Below are 16,565 nucleotides of genomic sequence, written 5' to 3'. Positions count from 1 at the left end.
TGTTTAAAGTAACATGGAAGCTCTTTGCTTTCTCTCTTTGCTTTCATCTGTACATAATTATTATTTTCATTAATCAGAAAATGGACCCCCATTTTCCTATTCTGACAGCCTCAGCTGGAGTTGACAGAAACCCTACCTGAGTCACCAGGGTAACTTAACCATAAGCTTCTAGGAAACTCATTAAATAAAGGTGTGAGCTGACAATTAAACAAGGCAGTTTCCATCATCCTTCCCTTTTTTAAGCAGAGGGGTTTTGGAGAAAAAGCTTACTCATCAGAAAAGTAGTTTTGCCCTGAGAAGTAAACCCGAACCAGCTTTGCCCACCACTCTTCTCTTCCCAAATTCATGATTTGCTTTTTCTCACTTGGTTTCAACTGGATCAGTCGTCTCCTTGAAGATGTGTGTGCTTTTTAGCATTAGCTTTAGAGATGTAATACAATGTACATTTTCTGCAAAGATATTTATTCTCTGATGGAAATAGAAAAGGGTGAAATAACAACCTATTGCCCTTCTTTGTATGTGGAGATTTTTTTTTTTTTAGTCTCATGACCACAATTCTACAACAAAAATATTCCCATGGAGGGCATCAGTTGCAATAAGACAATGAAGAATGTCTTTCTCCACAGAGAGCCAATGTTGTATAAAGCTGACATGCTGTAGTTTTCTGTAGTTCTGACACCAGCGGCAAGTGCGTGATGCCAGTGTGAGCATGTGGGGAGTCATGGAGGTGACTCACAGATTACATCTCAAGTGATCAATTTTAAAAAGGTGGGGATAGAGCTGACCTTAAGAAAGTGCCCTAGACCTTGGGTCAAAGGTGCTATATAAATCTAGTAAACAAACAAAGAAATAAACCCAGAACACATTTTCCTTAAAGACAGCTTGCATCCTATTCTTTCATTGTTTGAATCAGATATTTTACTATGCAAATCTGAAAAGCTGAAAGTAAAATGAGAATCCTCAGGCTTAGTTCAGAATCTATGATTCTGATTGATTTGCTGAGATGGGGATAGAAAGTTTTGGGTCTGGGGACAAGTTTTACCAAGAGTATTTTCTCAGCTTTCTAAGGCTTCCAGAAGACCTCATGAAACACTGCAAAATGTATTTCTTAGTTCTATCTTAATTTTTGCATTGTAACTTACAAAAACGACAACAATAAGAAAGACTCCAAAGCTATTGAGAAGAGATGCATTGCTGACTGCCAAAGAATCCAAAAATAAAAAAATACATTAGTCTGCAGTGGTCTCCTATCTTGAAAAAAAATTATTCAAACTGTAGTGAAGCCAATCTGTGAACAAATTGGAAAGAACTGTCCAACTGCCTGCTGACACACACATGTCTTCTAACATCCTCACCAGCACAGTCATTATGTTACACACCAAGCAGCAGGTACTGTGGATTTGTTTCCTAAAACTTGCAGCCTTATTTTGCATTAAAATGTTTCCAGTTAGATTTCAACCATTGGTTTACAGCAAAGCCAGACACAATCTCCTATACTGTAACTATATTCATGTGAATACAGTATACTTCTTTTATTTATTTATTTTTTTCCTTTTTATGGGAAGGGTATGACCAGGGTAAAGACTGTTTATAGTTCTGGGTAAAAACAGAACAGTGAAGGATCCCCACGTGTAACAAACTTAGATATGTGCAAACACAAGCAAAAGAATCTATAGAGAAACATCCTCTTCTGTGGTTTTAGTAATTCTCAAAAGCAGTCATATGAAATTACTGATTCTCTCATTCTGTTTCTTTATCTCTCACTTTCTGTCTCTCTTTCACATACACACATAGTCAACAGTAATCCATGAAGTCCAAAACAGAAAAGTCATATAAATTTTTTTCTGGAGGATATCTTTTAATAATCTGCAATAGTAAAATTCTCAGCTGCTACTGGAAGCAACAGAGACAAGTGTCTACATGGTTAAAATAAAGGTAAATTTTTATTGAATTATTTTTTATTTTAAGGTATAGAATACAGAAGGAAGTCAATTAAATCAAATATTTAAAGCCTAATTTGATGCCAACATCCAGAATAACCCAGTTTTCACATAAAGTTCAGAAAAACAAAGAGAAATTGTTTAGAATTGTTTTTGATGTCTCACTAAAGTAAGTCCAAATAGCTATGAAGTTAGCAAAGCAGACATGTGATCCTAATTCTCCTCCCCGCTCTGCAGCTTCTAGGATCATGAGAATTAGACAAAAATAATCACATGCTAAGCATGATACATACCTACTGCTACCACATTTTTGGAAGCTTGTATATGTTACCATGGACATATATTTTTATTATGTAAAATATAATAAAAATTATTCAATAGAAATTTTGTGATCAAAACATAATTATAAGATTAACAGTGACACACCCATACAGATGTGACAATATGTCCTAAGTTGTACTCTATACCTTCCTTCCCAATGAAGTGTATTCTTGTGTATCTCCAAAACTGTGAAGAAATTTAGATAAGACACAGTTTGTTATAAAAGATGATTGGGAAGAGGTGCGGAGAAGGCAATAGCAACCCATTCCAGTACTCTTGCCTGGAAAATCTCATAGACAGAGGAGCCTGGTAGGCTGCAGTCCATGAGGTCGCTAAGAGTCAGACACGATTGAGCGACTTCACTTTCACTTTTCACTTTCATGAACTGGAGAAAGAAATGGCAACCCACTCCAGTGTTCTTGCCTGGAGAATCCCAGGGACGGGGGAGCCTGGTGGGCTACCATCTATAGGATTGCACAGAGTCGGACACGAGTGAAACGACTTAGCAGCAGCAGCAGCAGGAAGCGGTGATAAAGAACACACAGAGATCTCTACCTCCACCATTTTTCTGTGATTCAAAATTGATAGAAAGGTGTTTGGGGCTTGGAATGTGACCTGGATTGGAAATAGGATCATTGTAGATGTCTTTACTTATGATTAGGTCATATTGGAGTTGGGTGTGTCCCTAATCCAATATAAAGAATGTCCTTATAAATAGGGAAATTAGGGCACACACATACACACATGTACACACAGAATATCATGTGAACATTAAGGCAGAGATAGGGATGATATGTCTACAAGCCAAGGAATGTCAAAAATTTCTATCAAGCCACCAGAGGAGGGGCATAGAACAGATTCTCCCTCACAGCCCTGAAATGAACCAATCCGGAAACTCCTTGATTTCAGACTTCTAGGGCCCAAGACTGTGATGCAATACATTTCTGATGTTTAAGCCACCCAGTGTGTGGTCCTTTGTCACAGTGGCTGTAGGAAACTAATACAGGAGGTTCCATCATTATGGGTTTCTGGGTCCACTTTCCAAAGACACATAAATATAATAATAGAGCATAATGGCAAACTGGGGCTTCACAAAGGGTCTTCTACCCCATCAGTGTATGAGAGGTGAGTGTCAACAATGTGGTAGACATCCAAAGGAGCAATTAAAGAAAATTAACTTGAGCTAGGGGAAGCCCCCGGAGAAGGCAATGGCACCCCACTCCAGTACTCTTACCTGGAAAATCCCATGGACGGAGGAGTCTGGTTGGCTGCAGTCCATGGGGTTGTTAAGAGTCGGACACGACTGAACGAATTCACTTTCACTTTTCACTTTCATGCATTGGAGAAGGAAATGGCAACCCACTCCAGTGTTCTTGCCTGGAGAATCCCAGGGATGGGGAGCCTGGTGGGCTGCCATCTATGGGGTCGAACAGAGTCGGACACGACTGAAGCGACTTAGCAGCAGTAGCAGCAGGATTTTTAAAATGCATGTGTTCTCTGGAAGGAAGAATATTGATCACACCAGATGAGTAGTAATAACTGATTTTCCTTCCAAGTCTTACATGTCTTTGATTTCTTTATAAGGTAATTTGTTTATATATGATACACTCACATGCACACACATAATTAGTATCCGTCTATATGGACACAGGCAATATGTCTGAATAGTCTGACACTGGCTGAGAATAAAAAGATGTTGTTGAGGACAAATCTAGAGTGTTCTCCTGACCCCAAGCAGCCTTCTAAGGAAGAAGAAAATTGAGTTCTTCCTCTTCTTACTCCACTGCTGCTGCTACTAAGTCACTTCAGTTGTGTCCGACTCTGTGTGACCCCAGAGACGGCAACCCACCAGGATCCCCCGTCCCTGGGATTCTCCAGGCAAGAACACTGGAGTGGGCTGCCATTTCCTTCTCCAATGCATGAAAGTGAAAAGTGAAAGTGAAGTCGTTCAGTCGTATCCGACTCTTAGCGACCCCATGGACTGCAGCCTACCAGGCTCCTCCATCCATGGGCTTTTCCAGGCAAGAGTACAGGAGTGGGGTGCCATTGCCTTCTCCATCTTACCCCACTAAACCATGGTAAAAGACTACATATAGTTATTAACAGGATCAACATTCTGTTTCCCTTCTTGCCTTCCTCCTTTAAGGTCATTATAGATAAAGTAAAGCAAAATAAATCAACCCCTCTCTTTAATTATATAAGGGGATATAAGAAGCTCCTTGAAGAGAAGTATTATAATAAGTGGTTTGAGGTGGGATAGGATTCATGACTTAGATAAATGTTTCCACTCAATTGAGTGTGCTACATTCCATCCTGTACAAGATCATGCAGGAAATTTAATCAAAGAGATAAACCAGGAAGCCGCTATAGTACCTCCATACAACATAAAACATTCATATATTATAAATAAATGATACATGATATAAATATGATTCCTTAGTAACTAATGGCTTACATTCAGACTTAGTCTATGGCCTATGTAAAAGATTTCTGGCATTTAATGCAAAACACACACAAGAGTATTCCCTTGCTTTAAAACTTAAGTGTATGCTCATTAAAGCAGAAACATCAAAATAAAGTTCAGACAAAAGCCAGAAGAATGTCATTCTACCTCAGATTTTACTTGGATTAAAATAATGCAGCTGTACCTATAAAGATAGACACTGGAGTTCTCTAAAACAGAGAAAGGGAGAAGAGAATGCTTGCAAGAATGACAAAAATACCTTGCATAAATACATATATAGTTAATTCATACACCCCCCATACACACACACACATTCAGTGATTCTCTAACTTTGAAGCTCTCTCAGTTAACTCCCAGGATAAACTGGTGGCAAATTTGCTCAATAAAAAAGGAAAAAAAGAATTATACAAATGATAAAAGATTAATGGAATATTGCTTAACTTTAATCTTAAATATATTATTCACTTTGGGAATACTGTCAGCAATATCAATACACCATAAATATTAAAGGTTTGTCATTCTATCATTTAACATCTACTTATGAGTTTATTTTTCCAGCTCTCTAGAATTACAGAAGATAAACCTTTATGAAAACAACTTTTTGCTTTTTTGTTTCATGGTAACATTTGAACCAACTTAATTCAATTGATCTTAACAACCATAAGTAGAATACCTATTTTATTTTCCTTATGCAAACTCTTTACATGTCTCTATGTGCCAAAAAACAGAAATAGGACCATGGACATTCAAACTGAAGGAAAGCATTAGTTCATTCATCCTACATGAGATCAACCCAAAGGAGGACTCATCAAGGACCCACCTCACCTAAAGATCTGTCCTCAATTGTTATTTATACATAATTAAAATAGAAATGTCTTCCATAAGTGAATTAAGAAAACTTCTGAAGTATGTCATCCACTTGAGTTTCAAAACTTGCAATCTGAAAGAATGATGATTAGTTCATTTATCTCTCACCTTGACTTTCTTTAAAAAAAAAAAAATGAATTTGACAAGGTATACTTAAAAAGAAATTCTGAAATTTAAGATATTTTCCCCAAAACATACATTTGACATCAGTGAAAATTAGGATTGTCCACACACTGGACAACTGTCCATACACTGTAATTTGTAGTGTAAAATGTTTGGTAAACTCTACCACTTTTTATCAAAAGGACAGAGACTGTGCTTTATCTTAGACTGGGAGGATATGGAGAATGCATCTTCATTTTTCCTCACTGCAAGCTACAAGCACTCACTGGGGGAAAAAAAAATGTGTTTGGATGGCTTAGTGGAAAATAGCTTCAAACCAAGTATCTGCCTTCATCTCTGTCCTTATGAGATTTGAGATTGGGAGAGGGGTAAAACAGTAGTAGCAAAAGTAGATTCAAAGTACTAATAATTTATAATAAAGCCTCCATAAGAGTATCTTCGGAGAAGGCAATGGCACCCCACTCCAGTACTCTTGCCTGGAAAATCCTATGGATGGAGGAGCCTGGTAGGCTGCAGTCCATGGGATCGCTGAGTCGGACACAACTGAGCGACTTCACTTTTCACTTTCATGCATTGGAGAAGGAAATGGCAGCCCACTCCAGTGTTCTTGCCTGAAGAATCCCAGGGACAGGGGAGCCTGGTGGGCTGCCGTCTATGGGGTCGCACAGAGTCGGACACGACTGAAGCAACTTAGCAGCAGCAGCAGCAGCAAGAGTATCTTATTTCCAACAATTACTTTATTCCCTTTTTTCCCTCCTTTTGCTAAGTGCTGTATACTCAGGCTTCAACTAGTGGCTCTCAACCTTACCTACATATTACAATTACCTTTAGAATTAATAAACTAATGATAAGTAAGGTGGGGCTTAAGTCTGTTAATAGTTGTTGTTGAGTTTCTAAGCCATGTCCAACTCTTTGCAGTCCCATGGACTGCAACATGCCAGGCTTCCCTGTCCATCACCAACTCCCAGAGCTTGCTCAAACTCATGCCCATCGAATCAGTGATGCCATCTACCCATCTCATCCTCTGTCATCCCCTTCTCCACCTGCCTTCAATCTTTCCCAGCATCAGGGACACTTCCAATGAGTAGGCTCTTTGCATTAGGTGGCCAAAGTATTGAGCTTCAGCTTCAGCATCAGTCCTTCTAATGTATATTCAGGACTGATTTCCTTTAGGATTGACTGGTTTCCTTTAGGATTGACTGGTTTGATCTCTTTGCTGTCCAAGGGACTCTCAAGTCTCCTCCAGTACCACAGTTCAAAAGCATTAATTCTTCAGCACTCGGCCTTCTTTATGGTACAACTCTTACATCAGTACATGACTACTGGAAAAACTGTTATCTTTGACTATATGGACTATATAGTCAGCAAAGTGATGTCTCTAATTTTTAATATGCTGTCTAGTTTTGTTATAGCTTTTTTTTTTTTTTCAAGGAACAAGCATCTTTTAATTTCATGGCTGCAGTCACCATCTGCAGTGATTTTAGAGACAAAGAAAATAAAGTATGTCACTGTTTCCATTTTTTCCTCATCTATTTCCCATGAAGTATTAGGACTGGATGCCATGACTACTTTTTGAATGGGTCTTAGGTCTGGGTAGCTTTTAAAGGGTCTCAGCTAATTCCAGTGTTCAGTCAGGGAGGAGAACAGGTATATTAAACCAATGGTTTCTAGACCTTGCTGATAACCAGAAACACCTAAGAACTTTGTAAAATTATGGCTCCTTGTGCTGCTCCATGCTCACCTTTGTTCTTATCTATGAAATTGAATTGGAATTCTCAGAGTATTTTGATTTGTTTTTATTAGCATCTCCTTATTTTTCTGATGAATCACCACCTTTGGAAATCATTAAATAAAAATGATAATTCAACCAAAAAAGTAGTTCTGATCAAATCTATTTATATTGCATCAGAATAACATATCATTTGATCTAAATTTCAAGGTGAAATAATCTATGTTCTTATGCATCCACTTAATATGGAGTTTATACCATGTCCTGAACCTCCATTGGCTTCAGGAGTCCTCTTTTGAGGATCCCTCTGTGGCCTCTCCACACTGAGTTGGTTGGTCTCTTCTCTGTCCCAGTTGGTAGCTGTCTTACAGAACATACCACCATGGATTATTTACGCAACCAATCTGTATAAATTCTTGAAGAGAGGTCCTCTACTTTATGTACAATAGCAGCTTATTATGTCATGGGTCCTAAAATGAGTGCTTTACATGCATTATCTCAATGATTTTTTTTCAGAACCTTAATTTCCTCATACATAAAATGGACAGAGTGATGTCTCTTTTGCCAATATAAGCAAGCAAGATCCACACTGACAGGAGACTTTTCTGCCATCAATAAAGTGTTATCCACAAACTAAGGCCCTAAAACCTCTAAGGTTGGGGGATATGAGAATAAGAAAACAGTGGGATAAATAACTCAAGGCTCTCCTGTCCTCTGTCCCGTTGAGAAAAGTCTAACCACTGCATATCAGACAAGGTGTAAAGGGAGAATTTTATCAACTTAAAACAGAAAGGTGCCCACCTTTTCTCAAACCCAACTCGAATTCATACTACAGTTGCCTGCCTTGGAATTTGGGGCATAAATAGCTCAAGGTAGCCAAGGAGCCAGTTCATTCAAGAGAAAAAGAGAGTTCACTTAGAGAATTTGTTTTCTTCATGGATATATCTAATTTACTTATCATTTTATTATTCATGCACACTAATCATCTTTTCTATAAAATATCCATTTAGAAACATTGCTTTGATCTCAGGCTCACAAGTCACAGAACAATTGCTTTCAGATTCCCTGTGTGATTCTTTTATTGCAGTATCTTCTTTACAACTAGAACCACTTTCAGAAAAACTTAGTTTTCCAAAGCAGCCCATCTCCATGTCCTTCTGAGTTGCTTAAGACACAGCAGTTTTGAATCTGTGTAATGTGGATCACAATAAACTGTGGAAAATTCTGAAAGAGATGGGAATACCAGACCACCTGATCTGCCTCTTGAGAAATTTCTATGCAGGTTAGGAAGCAACAGTTAGAACTGGACACGGAACAACAGACTGGTTCCAAATAGGAAAAGGAGTCCATAAAGGCTGTATATTGTCACCCTGCTTATTTAACTTATATGCAGAGTACATCATGAGAAACACTAGGCTGGAGGAAGCACAAACTGGAATCAAGATTGCTGGGAGAAATATCAATAACCTCAGATATGCAGATGACACCACCCTTATGGCAGAAAGTGAAGAGGAACTCAAAAGCCTCTTGATGAAAGCGAAAGTGGAGAGTGAAAAGTTGGCTTAAAGCTCAACATTCAGAAAACGAAGATCATGGCATCTGGTCCCACCACTTCATGAGAAATAGATGGGGAAACAATGGAAACAGTGTCAGACTTTATTTTTCTGGGCTCCAAAATCACTGCAGATGGTGATTGCAGCCATGAAATTAAAAGATGCTTACTCCTTGGAAGGAAAGTTATGACCGACCTAGAGAGCATATTCAAAAGCAGAGACATTACTTTGCCAACAAAGGTCCATCTAGTCAAGGCTATGGTTTTTCCTGTGGTCATGTATAGATGTGAGAGTTGGACTATGAAGAAGGCTGAGCCCGGAAGAATTGATGCTTTTGAACTGTGGTGTTGGAGAAGACTCTTGAGAGTCCCTTGGACTGCAAGGAGATCCAACCAGTCCATTCTGAAGGAGATCAGCCCTGGGATTTCTTTGGAAGGAATGATGTTAAGGCTGAAACTCCAGTACTTTGGCCACCTCATGCGAAGAGTTGACTCATTGGAAAAGACTCTGATGGTGGGAGGGATTGGGGGCAGGAGAAGGGGCCGACAGAGGATGAGATGGCTGGATGGCATCACTGACTCGATGGAGGTGAGTCTGAGTGAACTTCGGGAGTTGGTGATGGACAGGGAGGCCTGGCATGCTGCAATTCATGGGGTCGCAAAGGGTCGGACACGACTGAGTGACCTGATCTGATCTGATCTGTTCTGTTCTGAATACTGTCGCTGGATGTGTTACACTAACCACAAGGACCCACTGGAAAAACATTCAACCATTTGGGCACTTTACTTTCCAGAGTATGAGGTCAAATAAGAATAAAAGGCAATGGCACCCCACTCCAGTACTCTTGCCTGGAGAATCCCGTGGATGGAGGAGTCTGGTAGGCTGCAGTCCATGGGGTCGCTAAGAGTCGGACACGACTGAGTGACTTCCCTTTCACTTTTCACTTTCATGCATTGGAGAAGGAAATGGCAACCCACTCCAGTGTTCTTGCCTGGAGAACCCCAGGGGCGGGGAAGCCTGGTGGGCTGCCTTCTATGGGATCGCACAGAGTCGGACATGACTGAAGCGACTTAGCAGCAGCAGCAGGCCTTATTCTCTGAAATTCTGATTAAGCCTACTTTTTCAGTTGAAGATGGGATATATGTTGGCTGGAGAAAGGACAGGAGAGTGAAATTTGGTCAATAGGAAAATGATCACTGGGGAAAAGGTCAGAAGCCAGTGTCTCTAAAAGTAAGATTTCCAGTCCCCTAAAACTTTATGAAAAAGTGCAGAAACTTACCTACATGAGACCAGTTTGATCAAAAAATTCTAAGAAAATGCTGCTTATAGATGCTTACAATAATTCCTTAATTATATGAGACTATCTGGGCAGTTGTATTTCTGACTCATCTAATTCTAAAAGAAACTTCAAATGTTTTTTGCCACAATAGGGTAATAATAGGCAAAGTTAGTGACTCTCTTACTGACGCTGCAACTTCCGTGTCACCTGGGAATTTTTCAGAGATGAAAATTACCAAGCCCACTCTAAACCTACTGAATCAGAATTTGTGTGGGTGGGGCCCAGCCACTTGGTTTTTGATGAGATCTCTGGGTGTTTCCCATTCCTGAATTTTGATAAACTCTGGTATAAGTCATTCGGGGCAGATAGCATTTTTCCCAACTTAAAAGAAATGAAGCAGAAGAAAAAGGCATAACTTCCTTCCCATGGTGAATGCATTTTAGCACCCCCAACTCAGGAAGGATCAGAGAGGAGCATGAAGTGAGAAACCACCACTAGTCTATTGCAGGAAGCCCAGCAGGATTCCAGTGCATAACTACCTGAGGGTCTGCTCTCACAGGTGCAATCAATATGCACGGAACCATCAGACTCCTTACACCTAATCTAAATCCTCTTTCGGCAAATTAAGCTTTTCTCTTTGTTTAATTTGCAGTGGAAAAGAACAGCTGGTGGGTAAAATTAGTATGAAATATGTCTATATACTTAAGGTCCATGATTTAAGTCCTTCCTGACTTCTTTCCTCAAAGTAAAAACACTTTCTTCTCTTACTTTGAAACTCTCTCTTGAACTATCATCCTAGTACTTGTTAGGCAAATCTAAATTAATTACTTTTAAACTTCAGATTTTGAAAGAATAAAACCATCTAGTCTTGCTATACTTAAAAACTGCTACATACTCAAGAGATAAGCATAGACAGAATCTCTCCACGGGAACTCAGATGACTTCCAAAACGTGCCTACTTTTCATCAATCCCCACTGTATCATTAACATTACATAAAGATTATAGTTTAATATACTCACCCTTTTATTTTTTTATATATATTTTGCTCATGTTTAGGAAAAAATTTTTAAAATGCACATTCTTGGAATATCCTGCTGACATCCACTTTGTTGGTAAAGCACCCCAATTTTTGTGCTGTTAACATTTCACAGTTCTCCTTGTGCCTTTAATGGGATTGAGTGCAACCCATTCCAGGTGTGGATAGTAATTCAGACTGGCCAATCAGATCACTGCCTCCGCCCATCCATGCCACTTGGATCAGGGGTTACCACTTGACTTACTTCAGATCAAACAGAGACAAGGAGACAGTAAAGTTAGAATCTCAGATTCTTTGCTTAAAACTTTTGAGGAAGGGGTACGTTTTTTCAGGTGCAATTGCTGAGAGGATGGAAGATGAGTCTAGCGCTGTCAGCTGCCTCCTGTCCGCCTAACTGGAGAACCTACCATAAGCAGAAACAACACAGAGAGAAGCAGAGCTAAGAGATGGAAAGACTCCTGAGAAGGCCCCAAAACAGATTTTAAACCACAGAGTGGACATTTTCAGGTAAATGAACCAATGTTTTTTCCCTTTTTATTTTCTTTCTTAAGGAAATTTTTATTGTGTTTTCATTCACTTTAACCTAATATGCAGGACATTGTGGCTAATTGGTTTATGAAAAACAAGGGAGGAGAATCAGCAATGAATCTATAAACGGTTGAAATGGGCAACTGGGTAGATGGTGTTTTTCTCTGAGATTTTGATAAACATGAGAACAGGTTTGATAAATGTTGAATAGAGCTGGATGATATGAGGAAAAGTATGGTTTTGCGTGTTTTTCTTTAGCTGTCTAAGAAACTTTTAAAAGAAAATATCTTGTAGGTCACTGATTATGCAGGTCTATATCTCCTAAAAGTCTAGATGTGGGGATTGGGACTCAGAGATATAGATGGAAGCTGGTGTAAGAAAACACCCAAGAGTGTAAAAGGTTCCCAACATTTATTAAGCCATTTTTATTTTGCATCCATAACATCAAGTGGCTCAGGTTAAAGTAAGATAACGACAGAAAATCTCAACTTGAAAACTGCTGCTGCTGCTAAGTCGCTTCAGTCGTGTCCGACTCTGTGCAACCCCATAGACGGCAGCCCACCAGGCTCCCCCGTCCCTGGGATTCTCCAGGCAAGAACACTGGAGTGGGTTGCCATTTCCTTCTCCAATGCATGAAAGTGAAAAGTGAAAGTGAAGTCACTCAATCATGTCTGAGTCTTCGCGACACCATGGACTGCAGCCCACCAGGCTCAACTTGAAAACTAGGCCTCATCAATGGAATGCAGAGCACTGACAAAGCAAAGCAGCTGTTTGTGGTGAATTGAAACAGATAAAGAAGCAAAGATGAACATAGATTATTCTTTCACGAATCTTGGTTGTAATGGGAAGAATGAGCACGCTTTACCTAAGTGTTTGAATGATGATGAAACAGGATCACTGTTTCATTCCTAACTCTCTGTATAGATTCAAGGGGGCAATTACCATTTTTACTTCCGCTGCTGAAATTGTTGCCATTTTCATTTTACATTACTTATTAGAACATGGGAGTAGTGTCCAAGCAGATGGTTGTCAGTAAACTGATGACTACAGTTATGGATTAGTGTCCAAATACAATTCTCAAAACTTGGTACACTGTGTAGTTTCCTGAATGTGACTGCCAAAATAAATCTGGCCTGCAAAATAATTTTGAGGACTTTCCCCTCTCAAATTTTTTTCAGTATTTTAAGCTAAAGATAGCCTTTAAAAGCTGAGACTTTGCACATATAGACAAACCACTTATCGCGTTTGGGAACTTTCTTGATGAGCTTATTTCGGAGAAAATACTCTAATACAAGGCTCATATAAATCCCATCCATTCCATCCAACATTTTTTTTCTCTTCCAGAAAAAAAAGAATCTGAAACCATTGTGGCTGAATGTACTTGCTCACTGTATCTATGTTGGTAAAGGCCTTAAAATGAATTCTTACTTGTATTAATTTTACTTTATTTGACAATATTTGTACTCAGTAACTAGATTAGGCGCTGTCTGTCCCTTCCCTAATCATAGCTACTCCTTTGGTTCACCTCTTGTCTTAAAAGACAAATGGTCTTTTTTAAGGGGGGGAAAACATCACTGAGTCCTCAGTTCCTACAAAAACCTACCCTTTTCATGTTCCCTGGAAAAACAAGTGGGCTCACAATAAATTGGCTATGCCCTGGGTGTTTTCAAGCAAGTACAATCTCTAATACACTGCTGTCTTAAATCTATCAAAAGCTTGATACTTATGAAGGCTTACCTGAAAGATAAGCAGTCCCTCTAAATCCTCTAAATTTTACTCAAGATTAAGGTAAACCAGCAGAGAGTTATATCCTTAAATAATAGTCCTCCACTCCTGCCTTTACCTGGTGGTGTTTTCCTGGCATGATGTCACTGGACGGTATTTGAGGGGCACTATAGGAAACAGCCTGATGTAGCTGAGGGCTGTGTCGGAGATAAAGGTATCAGTGAGGATGATTTTCATCCTGTTACACAGTGTTCTTTTTATAAGGACTCTAGGGAGAAGAATTTTGTTTTTTTTCTTCTGGCTTCAACTCTAGCAAAAGTCATTCTCCTAAGCATTTGGCTTGTTCTTATCTTTACAGACCGTCCCATTTTGGCTTTAAGCAGAACTAATATGTTGTTTAAGATACCTGGCGGCAAAGAGGTCAGGAGGAGGTCAGGCTGTCTTCTCTGTAGTGAATTAGCGATATTCATTCATTATCTCCCAAGTCCTCATTAAAACAGCTTTAATGTGGTGACCATTTGATGGTACACACACGCTTTAATCTTGTGAATATCAAACCCACCTGGGTTACATTTCCTGTTATGGACAGTTAGCAGAAGCAGGTTAATGCGTTAACTCCTTAATCTGCAGCTTGTGGAGGAACTAGGCTCACTAGTAGCCTGAATTTGAGCTCAAATGGTCGATATAGAGTAGTGCTAATTTATCAGGTTCTGTCTTCAAATCCCAGATTGCTTAAGACAGTTTTAATCATGTTTAATTTCACACCTTATCTTTCTTTGCTCTGATATATTATTTTTCAGGTTATTCTTTGGGCCTGGATATGCCCTATTTTTCTTCCTCATCTGACCTAGATTCAAATTTACACACTGTGAAATAGCTAATAAATTCCCATTAAGGTTCTAAAAGGTGAAGGTTCAATCAGTGTATAAGTCATCAAATTCTCATGTAAAACTGACTGATCCTTCGTATTATAGCTTGGCAAAAGTATGCTACAGATCCTTAGGATTTTTATGAAAAAAATTTCAAGTCAGTTGACTGAGGGAAGCCCACCTATTCTAGAATACTTGAGCATTTCTAAAATTTCCCCATCAGCTAGGGCAATTCTCTCCTCTCCCAACTACTCTGAAAATACAGTCCTTCCCTGGAAGCCTGCACAGCGTTCTCACGTAACCTGTATTCACTGCTCGATGTTTCCTTTGTGTGCCTTTTGTCTTTGAGGTTGGACATTAAAAGGGAAAGTTTCTGTGCGTGTTTGGGCTGGTGGAGCCTTGGGAAAGTGGGACAAGAAGCCCCACTGGGAACTTTTTTCCCCTCTCCACAAGCAACAGAGAGTATTACAATGATTTACAGAGACACGTTGAAAGTAAATTATGTTGTAAACGCCTGTCCCTTGGGCCAGCTAAGAATCACAGGAAAAAAATGCAAAAAGTTTGAAATTCCCAACAGCAAAGGTTGACAGGAAAATATGGTTTTGTTTTTCTATGAGTAAAAGTAACTTTTATGTTGTGTTTTCCCATGAGAAATTATAAACTTTCAAAGGAATTTTAGCCTCTTGCATGCACATATAAGAGCAATTTATCTGGTACTGCCCCAGTGAAAACACTCTTAAGACTTTAAAGCTGTTAGAAGTGGGGCTGAATTTCTTCAAGACCGCTACTTCTTATTTGTCCTTGCTGTCTCCTCTTGTCAAAACATTTACTTATTCTTCGAAGAGTTGCAAGTTGGCAACATGTTAATAATATGAAAATGCATTTGTGCAGCTCATGTGGCTGCAATTTTTGAGTGTATTCATCACTTACTTAATGAATAATGGATCCTTTACAGTAGCAAGGCCACACAGAAGAATATACAACAAATTCAATGAGAACTTGTCAATATAAGATACTGCGAGTGCCTCCCTGTTTTTTGGGTTTTATTTTTTTGCAGTCCTGAGGCTCAGGTAGGATCCCCAGTCAGACCTCTACCCTCTTCTTCCTTCCTTAACTAATAAGCAACAGTTATAGAAATTCTACAGCTAGGTGGCTAGCTTAAATCACTCAGGTCCATTTTGTGGGTATGAACATCTTTTATTACTGAGTGACTTTAAAAGTGGATTTTCATATCATTTTCTTTCTCTGTTTCAACTTAATTGGAAATTATTCAGAATGATTTTTTGTTAGAAACTCCATTTTTTTTAATGACATGATAAGAAAAATAAGTAAAAGATGCCCTCAAACTGCTACTCAGACTTCTCTGCAACTAAAACTCACATCATTAGATTTTTCAGCAGTGTTGTTCAGTATTGGCTTCTTTTCCTCCAGACATTCTTAGTCTGACTTGTCCCTGCCCCCTCTTGTAAGCTCTTCTTTGTCGAAGGTCCAAGTTTTCTCTAGTGTTTATAAACTCTTCCTTGTCAAAATACCAGATAGTCTGTTTCTTCACTGGAAGGGAGATTTATCCAAGGGATATCATTTCAAGGACTATGAGCAGACACAATAACTCCTGTCTCTACCTGTCATTTCAGCATTTGCATCAAAACTTTGAAACTCGGGTGTGCACAAGCAGGATATATTCCAACAGAGCTCTCCAATTTTCAGGGACTTCATTCCCTTTAGACTTCAGAATTGTTCTAAAGTGTCTATAAATGTTGTCACAAAATCTAAGGAAAACTATAAACATTAAGAAGTTCATGTGCATTATACTGACTGAAAGAAATGACAACATCCAATTATTATCTCCACAATATCAGTAATGAATAGAATGAAAACTAAACCAGCATCATCCTCATTTTCTCATGCTCTGCTAGGCACACACAGAAACCCTGCTGCTATGCTTTGTCTCTTTCCCCACCCCTTCATTTTCTCCGCCTGTGATAGACATATCTTTATGGATTAACAAGTACGAAGATCATGTCATTTCCTGACATAAATGATAATATACCTTTGCTCCTAGATATGTTTAGACAAAAAATAAATACCACTCCCTGCCCCCCAACCCCTGAAAAGCCTCAGATTGAGTTG

Source organism: Bos mutus, chromosome 2 (assembly GCF_027580195.1).
Source record: "Bos mutus isolate GX-2022 chromosome 2, NWIPB_WYAK_1.1, whole genome shotgun sequence".
Classification (NCBI taxonomy): Eukaryota; Metazoa; Chordata; class Mammalia; order Artiodactyla; family Bovidae; genus Bos; species Bos mutus.
This window is presented reverse-complemented; position numbering follows the sequence as displayed.